Below are 21,037 nucleotides of genomic sequence, written 5' to 3' on the forward strand. Positions count from 1 at the left end.
TCGAAATTACATGGGCCTGGCCCAATAACAAAGGTGACGCAGCACCTAAAATAGCCTCGGGACGAAATTTATGAAGTGGCATCTTGTATATTTCGTCCAAGGCTTCATGCACCCATTATGGTGGCTTCAAAGTCCTAAAATCATCACTTGTAACTCCGTTCTTGTTCCCCTTGCGCATGCCATCATCTCCATGCTTGTTCTTGCTCCAATGTTCATCCTTCTCCAAGCTAGGCCCTTCATTTGTAAGCAAAACAAATGTATCCAATTTAGGCAGCATCATATTCTCATGAACATTAGAATCATTACCAAGAAACGAAAGTACCTGGTAATTTAGTTGGCGTGCACGAGCTCTAGTAATTGGTCCAGTATGTATAGCAGCAGGGGCTGTGGGTGTAACAATTGTATTGATGTCCTCATCATCCTCCCCTTCTTGAAATGAAGTCGTCCTCGACGGAAGTTCATCTTCCTCACCCAAATAAGGCTTCAAATCTGCAATGTTAAAAGTGGGACTAACCCCAAAATCTGCAGGCAGCTCAAGTTTATATGCATTATCATTTATTTTCTCTAACACCTTAAAGGGACCATCAGCACGTGGCATTAACTTTGAGTTGCGCAAATCAGGAAATCTATCCTTACGCAAATGTAACCAAACAAGATCTCCAGGTTCAAACACAACATGTTTTCTACCCTTATCTCCAGCAAGTTTATATTTAGCATTCATACGCTCAATGTTTTCCTTAGTTAACTCATGCATTTTTAAAATCAATTCAGCATGTTGTTTAGCATCAAAATTAACCTTCTCCGAAGATGGAAGAGGCAACAAATCAATAGGTGCACGAGGTAGGAAACCATACACAACTTCAAAAGGGCACATCTTAGTAGTAGAATGCAATGAACGATTATAAGCAAATTCAATATGAGGCAAGCATTCCTCCCACATTTTCTTATTACTCTTCAAAACAGCCCTAAGCATAGTAGACAATGTTCTATTGACTACTTCAGTTTGGCCATCAGTTTGGGGGTGACAAGTAGTACTAAAAAGCAGTTTAGTCCCCAACTTAGCCCATAAACATCTCCAAAAGTGGCTAAGAAATTTAGTATCACGATCTGAAACAATAGTATTTGGCACACCATGCAAGCGAATAATTTCACGAAAGAACAAATCAGCAACATTAGCAGCATCATCGCTTTTATGACATGGTATAAAGTGTGCCATTTTCGAGAATCTATCCACGACAACAAATATGCTATCCCTCCCCTTCTTTGTTCGAGGTAAACCTAAAACAAAGTCCATAGATATATCCTCCCAAGGAACACTAGGTACAGGCAAAGGCATATATAAACCATGAGGATTGAGTCGTGACTTAGCTTTTTGACATGTAGTGCAGCGAGCAATAAAACGCTCAACATCCCGTCTCATCTTTGGCCAAAAGAAATGTGTAGCAAGTACGTCCTCCATCTTCTTCACACCAAAGTGTCCCATTAATCCTCCTCCATGCGTCTCCTGCAACAACAAAAGACGAACGGAGCTAGCTGGAATGCATAGCTTGTTAGCACGAAACACAAATCCATCGTTAACAACAAACTTGTTCCACATTCTTCCTTCTTTACAATTCTACATTACATCTTTAAAATCAGCATCATGCACATATTGATCTTTGATGGTCTCCAAACCAAATATTTTGAAGTCAAGTTGTGAAAGCATAGTATAGCGACGAGACAATGCATCAGCAATAACATTTTCTTTTCCCTTCTTGTGTTTAATGACATAAGGGAAAGTCTCAATGAATTCAACCCATTTAGCATGTCTACGATTCAGTTTAGCTTGACTTTTAATATGTTTCAAAGATTCATGATCAGAATGTATAACAAATTCTTTGGGCCATAAATAATGTTGCCATGTTTCTAAAGTCCGAACAAGAGCATATAATTCTCTATCATAAGTAGAATAATTCAGACTAGGCCCACTCAATTTTTCAGAAAAGTATGCAATAGGTTTGCCATCTTGTAATAACACACCTCCTAATCCAATTCCACTAGCATCACATTCAAGCTCAAAAGTCTTATTAAAATCAGGAAGTTGGAGTAAAGGAGCATGTGTCAACTTATCTTTCAATACCGTGAAGGCTTCTTCCTGTGCGGTACCCCAAAGAAAAGGCACATCTTTCTTTGTAAGCTCATTGAGAGGTGCAGCAATGGTGCTGAAATCTCTCACAAAACGCCTATAGAATCCAGCGAGGCCAAGAAAACTCCTCACTTGTGTGACCGTTTTGGGCTGCGGCCAACTCTCAATAGCTTCAATCTTGGCTTTATCAACTTCAATTCCTTGTGGAGTAACAACATAGCCAAGAAAAGATACTCGGTCGGTGCAAAAGGTGCACTTCCCAAGGTTACCAAACAAACATGCATCACGTAGAGCAATAAAAACAGCACGTAAATGTTCCAAATGTTCTTCCAAAGATCTGCTATAAATCAGTATATCATCAAAATAGACTACCACAAATCGTCCAATGAAAGCACGTAAAACTTCATTCATTAGTCTCATGAAAGTACTAGGCGCATTAGCTAACCCAAAAGGCATGACTAACCACTCATATAATCCAAACTTAGTTTTAAATGTTGTTTTCCATTCATCTCCCAATTTCATACGAATTTGATGGTAGCCACTACGCAAATCAACTTTGGAGAATATTGTAGAGCCACTCAATTCATCAAGCATATCATCTAGCCTAGGAATAGGATGACGATAACGAATAGTAATATTATTAATGCCTCTACAATCAACACACATACGTGATGTACCATCCTTTTTCGGCACTAGAATAATAGGAACAGCACAAGGACTAAGGGATTCGCGTATATAACCTTTGTCGAGAAGCTCTTGTACTTGACGCATAATCTCCTTCGTCTCCTCTGGATTGTGATAGAGGCAAAGGTGTCCCGTCTTTCGATGAGATGGTGGATTTCGCTTTGGTGGAAGTCGACTTTGACGATCCGACTACGAACGTGTGAGGACGTCGCGCCTTAGCAATCGCTAAACCAACTCCGAGAGGTTATTGACCACGCCGGAGCACGATCAACCTGACCACGAGGGTCTGTTTCCTGCGAGCAAACGAAGAACAAGCAAGAAACTAAGATTGCAATCTGGATATTGCGAATATAAGATGAAAGCTTTATTGATCAAGGTGGGGTTCTGTGACGCCTTTGTCTGGTCGTTGAACACAAACGAAGTACGCGAAGTTGCAGCTATGGCGAACTTTTAATCTAAACAAAACCCAAAGTCTAAACGATGCCCTAAGGGCTGTATATATGGAGGAAGAGGGGGGAATTTCGTGGCCCTTGGTGGAGGGGTCCGAAATCAACCCTATCTCTTGTTTCCCCACACATACGGACTCTAAAAATAGCCTATACTTATGTATTTCGAAATTACATGGGCCTGGCCCAATAATAAGGTGACGCAGCACCTAAAATAGACTCGGGACGAAATTTATGAAGTGGCATCTTGTATATTTCGTCCAAGGCTTCATGCACCGATTATGGTGGCTTCAAAGTCCTGAAATCATCACTTGTAACTCCGTTCTTGTTTCCCTTGCGCATGCCATCATCTCCATGCTTGTTCTTGCTCCAATGTTCATCCTTCTCCAAGCTAGGCCCTTCATTTGTAAGCAAAACAAATGTATCCAATTTAGGCAGCATCATATTCTCATGAACATTAGAATCATTACCAAGAAACGAAAGTACCTGGTTATTTAGTTGGCGTGCACGAGCTCTAGTAATTGGTCCAGTATGTATAGCAGCAGGGGCTGTGGGTGTAACAATTGTATTGATGTCCTCATCATCCTCCCCTTCTTGAAATGAAGTCGTCCTCGACGGAAGTTCATCTTCCTCACCCAAATAAGGCTTCAAATCTGCAATGTTAAAAGTGGGACTAACCCCAAAATCTGCAGGCAGCTCAAGTTTATATGCATTATCATTTATTTTCTCTAACACCTTAAAGGGACCATCAGCACGTGGCATTAACTTTGATTTGCGCAAATCAGGAAATCTATCCTTACGCAAATGTAACCAAACAAGATCTCCAGGTGCAAACACAACTTGTTTTCTACCCTTATCTCCAGCAAGTTTATATTTAGCATTCATGCGCTCAATGTTTTCCTTAGTTAACTCATGCATTTTTAAAATCAATTCAGCACGTTGTTTAGCATCAAAATTAACCTTCTCCGAAGATGGAAGAGGCAACAAATCAATAGGTGCACGAGGTAGGAAACCATACACAACTTCAAAAGGGCACATCTTAGTAGTAGAATGCAATGAACGATTATAAGCAAATTCAATATGAGGCAAGCATTCCTCCCACATTTTCTTATTATTCTTCAAAACAGCCCTAAGCATAGTAGACAATGTTCTATTGACTACTTCAGTTTGTCCATCAGTTTGGGGGTGACAAGTAGTACTAAAAAGCAGTTTAGTCCCCAACTTGGCCCATAAACATCTCCAAAAGTGGCTAAGAAATTTAGTATCACGATCTGAAACAATAGTATTTGGCACACCATGCAAGCGAATAATTCTTTATCGTAAGTAGAATAATTCAGACTAGGCCCACTCAATTTTTCAGAAAAGTATGCAACAGGTTTGCCATCTTGTAATAACACACCTCCTAATCCAATTCCACTAGCATCACATTCAAGCTCAAAAGTCTTATTAAAATCAGGAAGTTGGAGTGAAGGAGCATGTGTCAACTTATCTTTCAATACCGTGAAGGCTTCTTCCTGTGCGGTACCCCAAACAAAAGGCACATCCTTCTTTGTAAGCTCGTTGAGAGGTGCAGCAATGGTGCTGAAATCTCTCACAAAACGCCTATAAAATCCAGCGAGGCCAAGAAAACTCCTCACTTGTGTGACCGTTTTGGGCTGCGGTCAACTCTCAATAGCTTCAATCTTGGCTTTGTCAACTTCAATTCCCTGTGGAGTAACAACATAGCCAAGAAAAGATACTCGGTCGGTGCAAAAGGTGCACTTCCCAAGGTTACCAAACAAACGTGCATCACGTAGAGCAATAAAAACAGCACGTAAATGTTCCAAATGTTCTTCCAAAGATCTGCTATAAATCAGTATATCATCAAAATAGACTACCACAAATCGTCCAATGAAAGCACGTAAAACTTCGTTCATTAGTCTCATGAAAGTACTAGGCGCATTAGTTAACCCAAAAGGCATGACTAACCACTCATATAATCCAAACTTAGTTTTAAATGCTGTTTTCCATTCATCTCCCAATTTCATACGAATTTGGTGGTAGCCACTACGCAAATCAACTTTGGAGAATATTGTAGAACCACTCAATTCATCAAGCATATCATCTAGCCTAGGAATAGGATGACGATAACGAATAGTAATATTATTAATGCCTCTACAATCAACACACATACGTGATGTACCATCCTTTTTCGGCACTAGAATAATAGGAACAGCACAAGGACTAAGGGATTCGCGTATATAACCTTTGTCGAGAAGCTCTTGTACTTGGCGCATAATCTCCTTCGTCTCCTCTGGATTGGTACGGTATGGTGCACGGTTTGGCAGTGAAGCACCGGGAATTAAGTCAATCTGATGCTCAATCCCTCGAATAGGCGGTAATCCCGGTGGCACGTCTTGTGGAAAGACGTCAGCGAACTCCTGCAAAATGTTAGTGACAGCAGGAGGCAAAGAGGAAGGCACGTCCTCGAATGAAAATAATGCCTCTTTACACACAAAAGCATAGCAAACAGATTTGCCAAAATCTAGCTCATCAATATCAGATTTGGTGGCAAATAAACATGCACTTTTCAATTTAATTTCAGAAGCAACACTAGATGGTTTATTGTTAGGCTTCATTTGTTGCTCAAATTCTTTTGCCACAATCTGATTTTCACTCTTATTCGTCTCCTGTTTTGCTTTATTAGCTCTATTAATATCATCTTTCAAAATGGAATCAGGAGTCATAGGAAGCAAAGTAATATTTTTATCCTTATGAACAAGAGTATAGTGATTGTTTCTACCATGGTGTACAGAATTTTTATCAAATTGCCATGGTCTACCAAGTAATAAGGAACATGCTTGCATAGGTACCACATCACAATCAACATAATCAGCATATGTAGAGATACTAAAATGCACACGAATAGTACGTGTTACCTTAACCTTGCCGCTGTTGTTGAACCATTGGATGTAGTAAGGATGTGGATGTGGTCTTGTGGTGAGAGAAAGCTTCTCCACCATCTCCATGCTAGCCAAGTTGTTGCAGCTCCCTCCGTCTATTATGACGCGCACAGAACGTTCCTTCACAACTCCCTTGGTATGGAACAAATTATGCCTCTGATTTTGCTCAGCTGGTGTGACCTGCACACTCAAAACACGTTGAGCAACTAAACATTCATACCTGTCAGCGTCTTCAGGAGCCATGTATTGCGTCTCATGATCAGAATCATCTCCACCATGTTCTTCACGTGTAATAAGAGCCAATGTCTCCTCATCATAGTCACTAGCGGACTCATATCCACCATCCGCGGTAGCAATCATCACACGCGGAGATTTGCATTCTCTCGCATAATGACCTCCTCCCTTACAATGACGACAAATAATATCACTTGTGTGCCCTGTTGATGCCCTGGAAGAAGAAGAACTCTGTGCAGGCCCGGCAGGTGCACTCTTGGCAGATAATGGTGGTTGTTCCTGTTTTCTTGTATCACGGTTGTAGGAGGCACCTGATTGAGGTGCTGGTGCAGTTGAAGTAGAAGATGCACGCGGCGTCCATGAGGAAGGTCGGCCTGCAGAAAAGTTAGTTCGCGCCAATGCTTGTCGATCCTGCACTTCACGTTCAGCTTTACAAGCAAGATGGAATAAACGAGTGATATTAGTATACTCCTTATAGTCTAGAATGGTCTGAATCTCTCTATTTAACCACCCAGAAAACGTGCAAGCATAGCTTCATTCTCCTCAATAATACCACATCGAATCATGCCAGTTTGTAATTCCTGATAATATTCTTCTACAGAATTTTTTCCTTGTCTTAAACGCTGCAATTTTTGAAGCAATTCACGTTGATAATATGGTGGAACCCAACGCGTACGCATAGCGGTTTTCAAAGCAGCCCAAGTAGTTGGAATAGGATATAATCTACTATGTTCAGACTACCAGACACATGCAAAACTAGTGAAAGCACAAACAGCAGCAGCAACCCGTCTCTCCTCGGGATATTGTAAACATGTAAAACGTTGTTCAGTTTCTAACTCCCAAGTAAGATATATATCAGGAACATATCTACCCTCAAATGGTGGAATATTCAATTTCAGTTTAGGAATATGGACATCATCTCGTACCTGAGGTGGTGGTGCAGGCCTACCATTACGAATATATACCTGAGGTCGACCTGGTGGTGGTGGTGCTGGTGGCTGCACGTAGTTCGGATTTTGATCAACCTCATCCTCATAATCTCCCACATAATCATCATCCTCCTGGGTACCAGCAGCAGTAGTAGCAGGAGCCAAAGAAGCACCAACAGCAGTAGCAGCGGCACCAGAATTTTGTCCTAGCTCAATAGGAACACGCTGTGCTCGTCCATACTGATTTGGAAGGGGGCGTAGTTGTTGTTGTTGCAGAGGTGCGACAGGTGCAGCCGGTGGTGGAAGACGCGCAAGGAGTTCATTAAATCTGTTATCGAGCTTTGTTTCGAATGTCTTCTCAAGGCCAGTAATCTTCTCCATGGCCTCTTCAAAATTGTTCAGCACATCTTGCACCTGTTCAGTCATCATTTGCTGAAACTTATCATGAAGCTCCTTGTTCGATAAGTTCTCCCAGTCAATCTCGTCGGCTTGTGATCCTGGCATGGTTAGCAGCAATAGAAACACAGAAGAATATGATCCTACTGACTACTAAGAAGTTGTGGTGGTGTATCACAAACCCGTCAAGCAAACCTCAAATTCTTACTAGTTCTTACCCAGCAGCAGGTGGTGATCGGCAACCGTTGTAGTCAAAACTTCTCAAAGCTTGGACAGAGCGATTACCAGGGAAAGTCAAACGCACGACGTAGATGTATGTGGAGCTGGGAAGGCTTATAATATGGTAGCAAAAAGGGTCAGCAATAATCAATTCAGAGATGCAAAGTTGAATAAACGCTCAACGACGGTACTGTGCTGATCCTAGGCTAGACCGTGCTAGAGACGCGAGCCTAGAACACTAACAAAATCACGGCGCTACACGTAAACAAGGGAAAAGCACACTCTCGAATTTTTTTTTCGCTCTTTTTTTTGCGCTGCTTTTTTTTTGCGCTGCTCTCTTTTTTTTGCGAAAAATCACTATAATGGCGAGTGTCTCAAATCTCTTCCCAGGTCAAACTGACAGGATGGGCACGAAATTTTTGTGACCAAAATTTTTTTTTGACTGCCCGGACCCAAAAACTGGAAACGGGTCAAAAAAAACTTTCTATAACGGCGACTGTCTCAATACGCTTAGAAACACCTAAAAATAGGATAGCCAGAAAATTTTTTGTCAAGTGTGTTTTCCGAAAATTTTGGGCCTAAACGGAGGGTGGTTTCCGGACTCTTTTTTTTTTGGAAACCAACCTCTTCTACGGACAGCAAAAGATTGCTGGAATCCGAAACCTACTCAGACAAGGAAACACGAATCGGAAATTAGATGGATCCCGAAAACAAACCTAATATGCAAGGAACTCGGATTGGTGGTGGAAATATGGTGGTGGTATATGGCAGCGGTGGTGGTAGCGGTGGTAGTATATGGATATGGATCGGTGGTGGTATATGGACACGGATTGGTGGTGGTATATGGATACGGATTCGAAGCGGTGCCGGATAAGCGGTGGTGGTAGATTGCAGGGGCGATGATGATGGTGCGGTGGCGGCGTGACAACTTATGACCAGAACTCGAAACTCTAAAAGACTAGACTCTAAGACCAGCAACTAGACACGACGATGCAACCGCAAATTCAACAAAGCAAAACCCTAAAAATATTATTCAAAGGCTCAGATTGGTTCGGATATGATGAACTAACCCTAAATTTTTTTTGGCTTTTTCGTGGACTGTAGGTATGAAGAACAGACTCGATCTAAACTACGAAAAACTGTAAAATCTCACCGAGCAACCTGGAAATCTGATACCACTTGATAGAGGCAAAGGTGTCCCGTCTTTCAATGAGATGGTGGATTTCGCTTTGGTGGAAGTCGACTTTGATGATCCGACTACGAACGTGCGAGGACGTCGCGCCTTAGCAATCGCTAAACCAACTCCGAGAGGTTATTGACCACGTTGGAGCATGATCAACCTGACCACGAGGGTCTGTTTCCTGCGAGCAAACGAAGAACAAGCAAGAAACTAAGATTGCAATCTGGATATTGCGAATATAAGATGAAAGCTTTATTGATCAAGGTGGGGATCTGTGACGCCTTTGTCTGGTCGTTGAACACAAACGAAGTACGCGAAGTTGCAGCTATGGCGAACTTTTAATCTAAACAAAACCCAAAGTCTAAACGATGCCCTAAGGGCTGTATATATGGAGGAAGAGGGGGGGATTTCGTGGCCCTTGGTGGAGGGGTCCGAAATCAACCCTATCTCTTGTTTCCCCACACATACGGACTCTAAAAATAGCCTATACTTATGTATTTCGAAATTACATGGGCCTGGCCCAATAATAAGGTGACGCAGCACCTAAAATAGCCTCGGGACGAAATTTATGAAGTGGCATCTTGTATATTTCGTCCAAGGCTTCATGCACCCATTATGGTGGCTTCAAAGTCCTGAAATCATCACTTGTAACTCCGTTCTTGTTCCCCTTGCGCATGCCATCATCTCCATGCTTGTTCTTGCTCCAATGTTCATCCTTCTCCAAGCTAGGCCCTTCATTTGTAAGCAAAACAAATGTATCCAATTTAGGCAGCATCATATTCTCATGAACATTAGAATCATTACCAAGAAATGAAAGTACCTGGTAATTTAGTTGGCATGCACGAGCTCTAGTAATTGGTCCAGTATGTATAGCAGCAGGGGCTGTGGGTGTAACAATTGTATTGATGTCCTCATCAGAGTAGGTTTGTTCTTAATTCCTACTAGTTACTGCCATCATTCGCTATCTGGAAAAAGATCAGATGTAGTCAATCGGGCCGAAACATTCAACTCTAATGGGCCTGGTTTTTAGCGGGCCACAATTGGACCGGCCTGCGTCTTTCTTGGGCCCGAAAGATTGGGGCCTTCACACATTGCGCTAGGCCCACAACTTACACCGGCCTATATTTTAGTTGGGCCTTTTGTCGACCCAGTGCTTAGTTTGGCCTAGGTAGCGTTGTGCCATTAACAAGCTGAATATTGTACTGGCCTGTTACGGCCCAGATGAAACCACGGGCCTTTAGCAGACCGAAATGCATGTTGGGCCTCAATTTTCACTAGTCGTCGATAGGCCATCAATAGGCTGAAATGTAGACCGGGCCTTTTTGGGCCCAGTTATCTTACGGGCTGTTACCAGGCCGAAACATATCTCGGGCCTTAGTTGGCCCACCGATATCATGGGCCTCTAAGAGGCCGAAAGCTTAGTATAGGCATCAACGGGCCGAATTACGCAACGGGCCTTTAACATGCCCAAAGTCACATTGGGCCTAACTGTTGCCACCTTTAGCACGGGCCGTTAGTGGGCCCGATGTCCTGTCAGACCATATATGGCCCATGGGCAGCACGGGCCATTCCCAGGCCGAAAGTCACACCAGGCTGAAATGGGCCCATGTCTACATCGGGCCTCTAAAAGGCCGAAAGTCACTGGGCTGTAGTTGGGCCCAAATATTCGACGAACAATTAATGGGCCAGATCTGGCTTTGGGCGGTAAATGGGCCCAAATATTGGGCGAACAATTAACGGGCCAGATCTGGCTTCGGGCCGTAAATGGGCCTTTATTAAGAAAGCCATTATTGGGCTGGCCCACTAGTACCTGGTTAAGTACTACGGGCCTTTGACTAGGCCGGCCTTTTTAACCTATATGGGTCTCTCTTGGGCCCAGCCACGTGTCGACGTATCATAGGCATGTCTCCTCCAATGGACAGGCGATATCTGGCCCACTGACGAGCTGACAGGTGTTCCCTCCGGCCAATCAGAATTTTACACGTGGAAACTTCCCAATGTTCCGGGCTGTTAATGGGTTATCGGATCCAAAACCCGACCCGATAGATTAACAGCGTTCCGTTACGGTGGATGCCACGTGTCGGTCACCCTTGATGAAAGCACTTCTGTTACGCGCGATTTATCGTCATGGAAGTGGACACTTCCCTGATGATAATTTTGGTAATGTCATGGAACACTTCTACGACAGCACAGGTATGACTATCTTGATTCTGTCATAAAATCGTCATGGATGTACATGCATGACAAAAAACGCGACCTACTGTGACAAACACGTATCATCACAGAAGTGTATTTTTTTAGTGATTGTTGGTAAGACAAGGGACAAGGTAACCTAATGCTTTCATGGACATCATCTTGTGTGTGCATCACTCTATGTTTATGGATATCCTTGTTTGTTCCTTGTGGGACTAACCCGTGTAGGTATTGAAAGTGCAACTCACTCCAATGGATTCCTCCGAATGATCTACATCAACATTGAGCATCCACATCTTCAACACCTACATGAAGTCATCATCGACAAAACCCAAGGTTAGTTCATCCCTCTTAGGGGGATCTCACATCCAGGGGGAGCTTTACTCTAAGAATTGAGCTAAAGCAACTCTAATGGTGTGAACACAACAATGCTTCATGTAAAAGTGGTAACCCCACTTGTGCTTAAATGATGAGTATGACCTATGATCAAATGTTCTCATTTGACTCCTAAGTCAATATACTCATATATAGATCACCTAGTCATCACCAATTATTTGATAGATGCTAGAATTGGTTGTGCATGCTTTGCCACATATTTCATTTGCCATTTTATTGTGTGAGCATGTTGATTGCATATTTTACTCATTCAAGGACATCCACTTGTTGCTTTGATTGTTTGGTTTATTTCCCTTTGCCAAGTGGGTGGATAAGAATGCCTAAGAACCTTCTCTAGCTATCTATGCTTTTCTTCTCTCAAACTCTATTCATGCTACATCACAAAGTTTGATCAGGTCAGTTTCGAACCACTCTATGTGAGGAGCACTCGGAGTCCCAGATTCGTCATAGACTTAAAGTTCCAAAACATCTTTGTGCATTTCGGTCTGATCGATTCACCATTTTCGGTCATACTGAGATCACTAAGTTGATCTTGTTTTTCAGCCTTGGTGCAACCGATTAGAACCTTTCGGTCACACGAGTTGTAGTAACTGCTTGCAGTTTTGCATCTCGGTGCCACCAAGTTGTTCCACTCGGTCACACCGACAGGGTCAGGTTATATGTACTGACGGGTTAAATTTTGGAATTTTTTCTGAAACTCTTCACCCGCGTGTAACCTGCTCTGCCTCTTCGGGTCTCCGGATCGTCCTCTCGCTGCCAGCGACCTCCCGCTGCTGGTCTCTGCCGCCGTCAACGGCAATCTGCCCCGCCGTTGCTGCCGTAGCAAGTTCACAGCCGAGTTAGGGTATGAACTTGATACTTTGTGCTATTCTTTAACTCCGATTCGTAGCACATTGCATTGCCATGATTCTTGCCACGTATAACATCATCCTATCCAGCGAAAACATCCTGTAGATTAGGTTTGATTTGAAAATTTAGGGTTAGGTTTCCGCCGAACTCATCTCGGACCGACCGAGTTATTGAAATTGGTGTCACCGATTTGGCTTAGGCCATTGCAGGTGCGATTTTCGGTCTGACCGAGAATTGCAAATCGGTGTGACCGAGTTCGATTCTCTCTGAAACCCTAGCAGTCTCGGTGCCACCTAACTGTGACTCGGTCTGATCGAGTTCACTAGTTTAGGTTCCAAAAGCTGCCTCGGTATCACCGAGTTTACAAATCGGTAGCTCCGAAATGCTTTATGTGGAAAACTAAAACTAAGTTTTTGACTCAAATGTTTTGCAAAACCTCTATACTTTGTGATGCTCATCCACTCTACCTCATATATATCTATTCATAGGGTCTGTTGTCAGTGAGTTTGCAGAGATGTCTGATCAAAGTGATAGCCAGAACAAGTTTGAAGAGCAAGCTCAATTGAGTGAGGGCACTAGTCCCTCAAGCAGATATGATGAGGGTAGCGGGAGCACACCCAGTAACTTGCCGAAGGCAGCCACAAGGACAAGGAAGAAGAAAACCTCAGATTCTGAAGATGAGGATTATGTGGCTGTTGAGGATAAGGCCACTTCAAGGAAAAAGGTGTTGAAAAAGGAATATGGCACAGCTGCTGCAACTAAACCAGACATGAACAAGAAGGCACCTGTCAGGAGAGTGCCTACATCCAAACCCAGGAAGGTTGCCACAGGTGAAACTATGAAGTTCACCATTGAAACTGAAGAAGAAGCAGCTGGTGAAGACAAGAAAAGGAAGAGGGCAAGAACAACTACTGCCAAAGTTCTTGGCAAGCCCTCCATGAGGAGAGATTCTGATGAAGAAGATGAAGAGGAAGAGGATGCTGCTCCAACACCTAAAGCTCAGAAGCTCACGGGAGATGCAATCAGATCAGGGGCTGCTTCTAAGCGCAAAGCTGCTCCCAAGGCTGCTGCTCCAGCTCAAAAGCCTAAACCCAAGAGGAACACCAGAAGTATACCTGCTGACGTGAAGAACAAGGCCCAGTGTTTGAAGCTGTAGAAGAAGATGATTCTCTTGTTTTGAGAAAACTGAAACCCAAGATCCCTGACCACAACAATGCACATCCTATTGCAGGGAACATGAAAATCGGGAAGGATTCAGGACTGAGATTATGGAGACAGTCTGATCCATATGCAGTCAGGAGAAGAACTGATGTTGACTACAGGTTTCACACTAAGGAACATCAATACTTTTATGACACAATTTTGCTTGACAACAAGCCTATTGTCTGTGACATGAGATGGGTCAACTGGGAGTACATCAAGGAGAATGAAGATCACTATCCAAGTGTATATGAAAGCTTCAAAGCATGTGGAGTTGATGCATTTGTTGTCCAGAAGCTCACCAAGTGGAATGATGAGCTGATCATGCAGTTTTACTCCACTGCCCACTTCTACCTAGATGGGAAGATCATATGGATGTCAGAAGTTACTAGGTACCAATCCTCTGTGGAAGAATGGGCTTAGTTGATCAATGCTCTAGAAGAAATTGAAGACGACTTGGATGTTTATGCTAAAAAGAAGAAAGACCATAACACTATGGAGCACATGTACAAAGAGATCCCAGATGATGCTTTGGAGACTCATAAGTTTGGATCTGTCCATTTCTTGTTGTCTGGTTTGCCTACCATCAACTGGATCCTAAGGCACACATTGCTACCCAAGTCAGGTGATCACAAGATGATCAGAGGACATGCTGTCAATCTGCTACATTTGTTTGATGTGCCTCAAAAGTTTGAAGTCATGAGTCTGATTGTGGACACAATCAAAAGAACAGCAGTTGATCAGAAAAGATCTTGTGGGTATGCCCCACAAATTCAGGAGCTCATCAACTCCAAGATGGGCATAGGCAAATATAAATTGGATAAGGAGCACCTGCCCATCTACCCTGAATTTGAAGGAAACATTGTTGTTATGAATGAGAATGAACCATCATCAGCTCAAGCACATGAGAAGAGAGAGAAGGCAAGGGGAGAGAAAGCTGCAAAGATGCCAACTGCTGAAGAGGCATCTCAAGTATTCCTGAAGAGCAAGCAAGATCAACTTGGATATCGGATTGCCTCCACCTTGACGATTGAGAAGGGCTTGGCCACCCTGACTCAAAACAAGGAGAGCTTGGAGAGGATCATTAAGCAGAAATTCTATGCTCTTGATATCAAGGTAACTGAGATCCAAATTATAGTTGAGCAACTTCAGGAGGAAGTGGAGGAGAAGAAGGGCAAGTCTACTACAGATGCTTTTGCTAGAGTTCCCAGAGGACAGAGATCTGCTGGAGTGCTAGTCACGGATACTAGAGCTACAACATCTGCACCAGCTGCCATAGCTTCAGTGCCACCAGCTCCAGCAGCCATTCCACCAACTCCAGCTACATCAACAGACGCTTTCGTCCTTGGAGTCATCTCTACACCACCTCATGAAGACCAAGCTTGAGAGACGTTTAGCACTATGCATTCTTTGAACTTTTTGGTAACTTGTTGCCAAAGGAGGAGAAAATGTATAGATCATAGGCTTCGAGAGTGTGTGTTGCTTTTTATCTCTCTTGTTTTTGGTTCAACTTCTTGTTTGTGTGCTTGTGAGCTACCTGTTTACTTGTTTGATCATGTATTTGATCATATGCTACCCTTAATGCTTGTTGGATGATATTATCTCTTATATCCTTATATGATCATTCACTTTGCTTGGTGATGAGTGCATGTGTTCAATTATTATCATTTTGAGCGCTCCACCAAGATGTATGTGACATGAAAGAGTAACCCATGATCCTAACAGATTGTGCATTTGCAGTCCAAAGCAAATTTTAAATAATGCACAAATTTAGGGGGAGCTCTTTCTTATCACATACTTCTCAAAGCGACAATGTTTTTTCAATCTTATTATCATTTGTCGAAGCTTTGATCTATATGTTGTCATCAATTACCAAAAAGGGGGAGATTGAAAGTTTGACTATCCCTGGCTGCTTTTGGTAATTCCTAACAACATATAGCTCATTGAGCTAATGCTATTTCAAGATAAATATTTCAGGAAAGCTCAATGTTTGGCATGGCATGGATGAGAAACATGGACCCCTCAAAATGCTAAGGATAGAAGGATTGGCTCAAGCTCAAAGCACAAGACTCTACATTTTTCATTTTAGTGATCCAAGATCACATTGAGTCCATAGGAAAAGCCAATACTATCAAGAGGGTGTGAGGTGTTGCTTAATGAGTTTCTTGCTCAAAATGCTTAGTGATATGCTCCAAAAACCCTCAACTACTTTCTCACATCCACATATGTCCCAAACCAAAAGTCAAACTCGGCCCCACCGAAACATTCTATCCAGCACCATCGAGTTCAGTTGACATAGCCACTGGCAGAAACCCTAGTCTTTTCGGTCTCACCGATAGGGATCTCGGTCTCACCGATATGGGATTGTAATCTCTCTGTTTCCCTTCGTAACGTTTAGGTCATACTGAGATGAGCGATCGATCCCACCGAGATTGCAATGCAAACTCTCTGTTTCCCTTTCGTAATGTTTCGGTCCAACCGAGATGAGTGAATCGGTCCCACCGAGTTTGCCTGACCAACTCTCTGTATGTCTATTACCAAAATCGGTCTCACCGAGTTTATGTAATCGGTCTCACTGAGATTACGTTATGCCCTAACCCTAACCATATCGGTCCCACCAAGTTGACATGTCGGTCCACCGAAATTCCTAACGGTCACATTATGAACTAAATCGGTCTAACCGAGTTTCACGATGCGGTCCCACCGAGTTTGGTGAGTTGTGTGTAACGGTTAGATTTTGTGTGGAGGCTATATATACCCCTCCACCCACTCTTCATTCATGGAGAGAGCCATTAGAACATGCCTACACTTCCAACATATATTTTCTGAGAGAGAACCACCTACACTTGTGTTGAGGTTAAGATATTCCATTCCTACCACATAAATCTTGATCTCTAGCCTTCCCCAAGTTGCTTTCCACTCAAATCTTCTTTCCACCAAATCCAAATCCTGTGAGAGAGAGTTGAGTGTTGGGGAGACTATCATTTTAAGCACAAGAGCAAGGAGTTCATCATCAACACACCTTTTGTTACTTCTTGGAGAGTGGTGTCTCCTAGATTGGCTAGGTGTCACTTGGGAGCCTCCGTCAAGATTGTGGAGTTGAACCAAGGAGTTTGTAAGGGCAAGGAGATCGCCTACTTCGTGAAGATCTACCCTAGTGAGGCAAGTCCGTCGTGGGCGACGGACATGGTGGGATAGACAAGGTTGCTTCTTCGTGGACCCTTCGTGGGTGGAGCCCTCCGTGGACTCGCGCAAGCGTTACCCTTCGTGGGTTGAAGTCTCCATCAACGTGGATGTATGATAGCACCACCTATCGGAACCATGGATAAAAATCTCCATGTCACCATTGCGTTTGCTTCCTCAAACTCCTCCCTTTACCTTCATATGCAATTGTTTTACATTCCGCTGCTACACTCTTAGAATTGCATGTGTAGGTTGATTGCTTGACTTGTGCTAAGTTGCTAAAATCTGCCAAGAACTAAAATTGGGAAAAGGCTAGATTTTTATTTGGTAAAGTAGTCTAATCACCCCTCCTCTAGACATACTTTCGATCCTACAACGTCCATGAAGAAGAAACCTTGTCTATCCCACCATGGCCATCACCCACAAAGGACTTGCCTCACTTGGGTAGATCTTCACAAAGTAAGCGATCTCCTTGCCCTTAAAAACTCCTTTGTTCAACTCCACAATCTTGACGGAGGCTCCCAAGGGACACCTAACCAATCTAGGAGATACCACTCTCAAAAAGGTGATAGATGGTGTGTTGATGATGAAACCTTTCTCTTGTGCTTCAAATGATAGTCTCCCCAACACTCAACTCTCTCTCACAGATTTGGCTATAGTGGAAAGATGATTTGAGTGGAAAGCAACTTGGTGAAGGCTAGAGATCAAGATACTTGTGGTTGTATTGGAATTTCTTGGCCTCAACACTTGAGTAGGTGGTTCTCTCTCAGAAAATGAGTAGTGGAAGTGTAGGCACGTTCTGATGGCTCTCTCTCAGATGGAGAAGGGGGTGGAGGGGTATATATAGCCTCCACACAAAATTTAACCGTTACACACTTTTTATCCAACTTGGTAAATCCGAATAGAGAAACTCGGTGACACCGATTTAGTTCAAAATGTGAATGTTAGGAATCTCGATGGGACCTACGAGATCAACTCAGTGGGACCGATGTGCTAGGGCTAGGGCAAAACCTCATCTTGGTGAGACCGATCGCATGAACTCGGTGAGACCGATTTCAGCAATTAATCAAACAGAGAGTTGGTCAAGGAAACTCGGTGGGACCGATTGCACATTTTAGTGAGACCGAAATAATTGCAATAGGCAACAGAGAGTTTACAAGGTCATCTCAGTGACACCGAGATCCATATCAGTGTGACCGAATTGATTAGGGTTTCTGGTAGTGGCTATGTCAAATGAACTCGGTGGTGCCAGATAGATCAAATCGGCGGGGCCGAGTTTGACTAGGTTTTGGACATATGTGGAAATGATAAAGTGGTTGAGGTTTTTGGAGCAATATCACTAAGCACTTTGAGCAAGCAAGCCATTAAGCAACACCTCATCCCCTTTTAATAGTATTGGCTTTCCTATGGACTCAATGTGATCTTGGATCACTAAAATGAAAATGAAGAGTCTTGAGCCTTTGCCAATCTTTGTCATTAGCATTTTGAAGGGGTTCCACATCCTCTTGTCCTTGCCACTCCATTGTTGAACTCATCTGAAATATACTTGATAAAGATATTAGTCCAACAAAAGATATGTTGACATTAATTACCAAAATCACCCAGGGAGCACTTGTGGTTTCATCTTTTCACATATTGATCTTTTAAAGTTACTACTATTGTTGCTACTGTCACTATTGCTATAAAACTATTACTGTTACTATTACTGTTGCTATCGCTACTACCGCTATAAAACTATCATATTAATGTGCTACTGATCACTCTGCTTCAGATATTTAGTCTCCAGGTGTGGTTGAATTGAGAACTCAACTACTAATATTTGCAAATATTCTTTGGCTCCCCTTGTGTCAAATCAATAAATTAGGGTTGAATACTCTACCCTAGAAAATGGTTGTGATCCCCTATACTTGTGGGTTATCGAGACCCTTTTTAGGCGCCGTTGCTGGGGAGCATAGCTCTATTTGCTGAGTCACATGGGATTTACATTTGTTGATCACTATGAAGAATCTGAAGGATGATAGAACCAAGATTGTTCCCTATAGGAATAGGGTAGGTAAGGAACTGTTATCTAGCTCTGCACTTGATTCACCTTCTGCTTTAAGTAAGCTTGCTACACCACCATGATAATACCGAAGTGCAGGGAATCATCATAGCAATTTCCAAAGGTGGAAGTGATAAGCATGGAGTGTCGAACCCACAAGGAGATAAAGGTAAGATCAATATTCTCTCAAGTCCTATCTGCCACTGATATGACTCTACGTACACCGAACGTTTGCTTCCAACTAGAAACGAGAAATAAAACTATGTTGTGGGTCTAAAGAGGATAACTTTGCATAGTATCGGAGAGCTAAAATATAAAAGTAGGTGTTGTTATCATAAAGTTAGAATATATTACTTAAGTGTTATAAATAGCGAGTGTGGAATAATGATGGATAGGTGTGCCGTTGTCCTAGGCAATTGTTAACAAGATCAGTAGTCATCATTGCAATTTCATATGAGGGAGAGGCAGAAGCTAACATACTTTCTATTCTTGGATCATATGCACTTATGATTGGAACTCTAGCAAGCATCCGCAACTACTAAAGATCATAAACCCAACCATATCATTAACATATCAAGTCCCCTTTATCCCATACACAACAACTCCCTTACTCGGGTTTAAACTTCTGTCACTCTAGCAACCCACTATAAGCGAATCATGAACATATTGCAACACCCTACAGTGGGAATCCCTCATGTGTGTGCGGCATGGAAGGCACAATAGGACAGCACCAAAAGAAAACATACAACTCAAACCAATCTAGATCATCAATCAACCCAAAGACAAAGGATATCTACTCAAAACATCATAGGATGGCAACATATCATTGGATCATAATATGTGGCATAAAGCACCATGTTCAAGTAGGGATTACAACAGGGTGCGGGAGAGTGGACCGTGTAAAAGAGATGAGGATGGTGATGTTGATAAAGACGATCACCGCAGTGATGATTCCCCTCCCGATGGCACTCCGGCACAACCGAGAGAGAGGAGGAGAGGATCCCACCTTGTGCTTACTCCTCCATGGCCTCCCCCTGGATGGGGAGAGGTTCTCCCTCTAGTCCTTAGCCTTCATGGCGATGATTGCCCCTCCGAGATCCTCCTCCATGGCCTCCGGTGATGATGGCACCCCCCGTCAGGGTGCCAGAGAGGGCCTAGATTGACTTATCATGGCTACAGAGGCTTGTGGCAGCGGAACTTCTGATCTCTCCTCTATTCTAGGTTTTTTAGGATTTATAGGAGGGGCTGGCGTCGGTTTCACATCAAGGGGGCCCACGGGGAGTCCACAAGGTAGGAACACTCTCCCGGGGGGTAGGGCGCAACCTCCACCCTCGTGGTGGCCTCAGGACTCCCCTCCGGTAGCTTTTCGTTCCAGTATTATTTTTCGTTTCCAAAAACATTCTCCGTTGATTTTCAGCGCATTCCAAGAACTTTTATTTCTGCACAAAAACAACACCACGATAGTTCTGCTGAAAACAGTGTTAGTCCGGGTTAGTTCTAATCAAATCATACCAAAATCATGTAAAAATATTATAAACATGGCATGAATAGTTCATAAATTATAGATACGTTGGAGACGTATCAGCATCCCCAAGCTTAATTCCTGCTCGTCCTCGAGTAGGTAAATGTTAAAAGAAATAATTTATGAAGTGTGCATGCTAGCAAGTGCACAAGTTTGATCAATGATAATTTCAATCACCTTTACTAGCATCATTATATATCATAACAGTAGCTCAACTCATAAAACTTCTCATGATCAAGTAACAAGCTATTCACATGATAAAGTATAGATCATAAAGTTTCTTGTAAACTACCAAACCATGCTCTTAGTCATCAAACAATTGCAATTCATGTTATTTTCAGGAAGGGTCTCTGTAAGAGCTTTGATTTAGCAAACTCAACATACTCTACTATCATTTAATCTTTCACAATTTCTAACACTCACGTGATATTAATGGGTTCAAAGTTTTAATCGGTCACAGAGAAAGATAGGGGCTTATAGTTTTGCCTCCCAACCTTT

The sequence above is a fragment of the Triticum dicoccoides genome, chromosome 2B (genome assembly GCF_002162155.2).
Source record: "Triticum dicoccoides isolate Atlit2015 ecotype Zavitan chromosome 2B, WEW_v2.0, whole genome shotgun sequence".
Lineage (NCBI taxonomy): Eukaryota > Viridiplantae > Streptophyta > Magnoliopsida > Poales > Poaceae > Triticum > Triticum dicoccoides.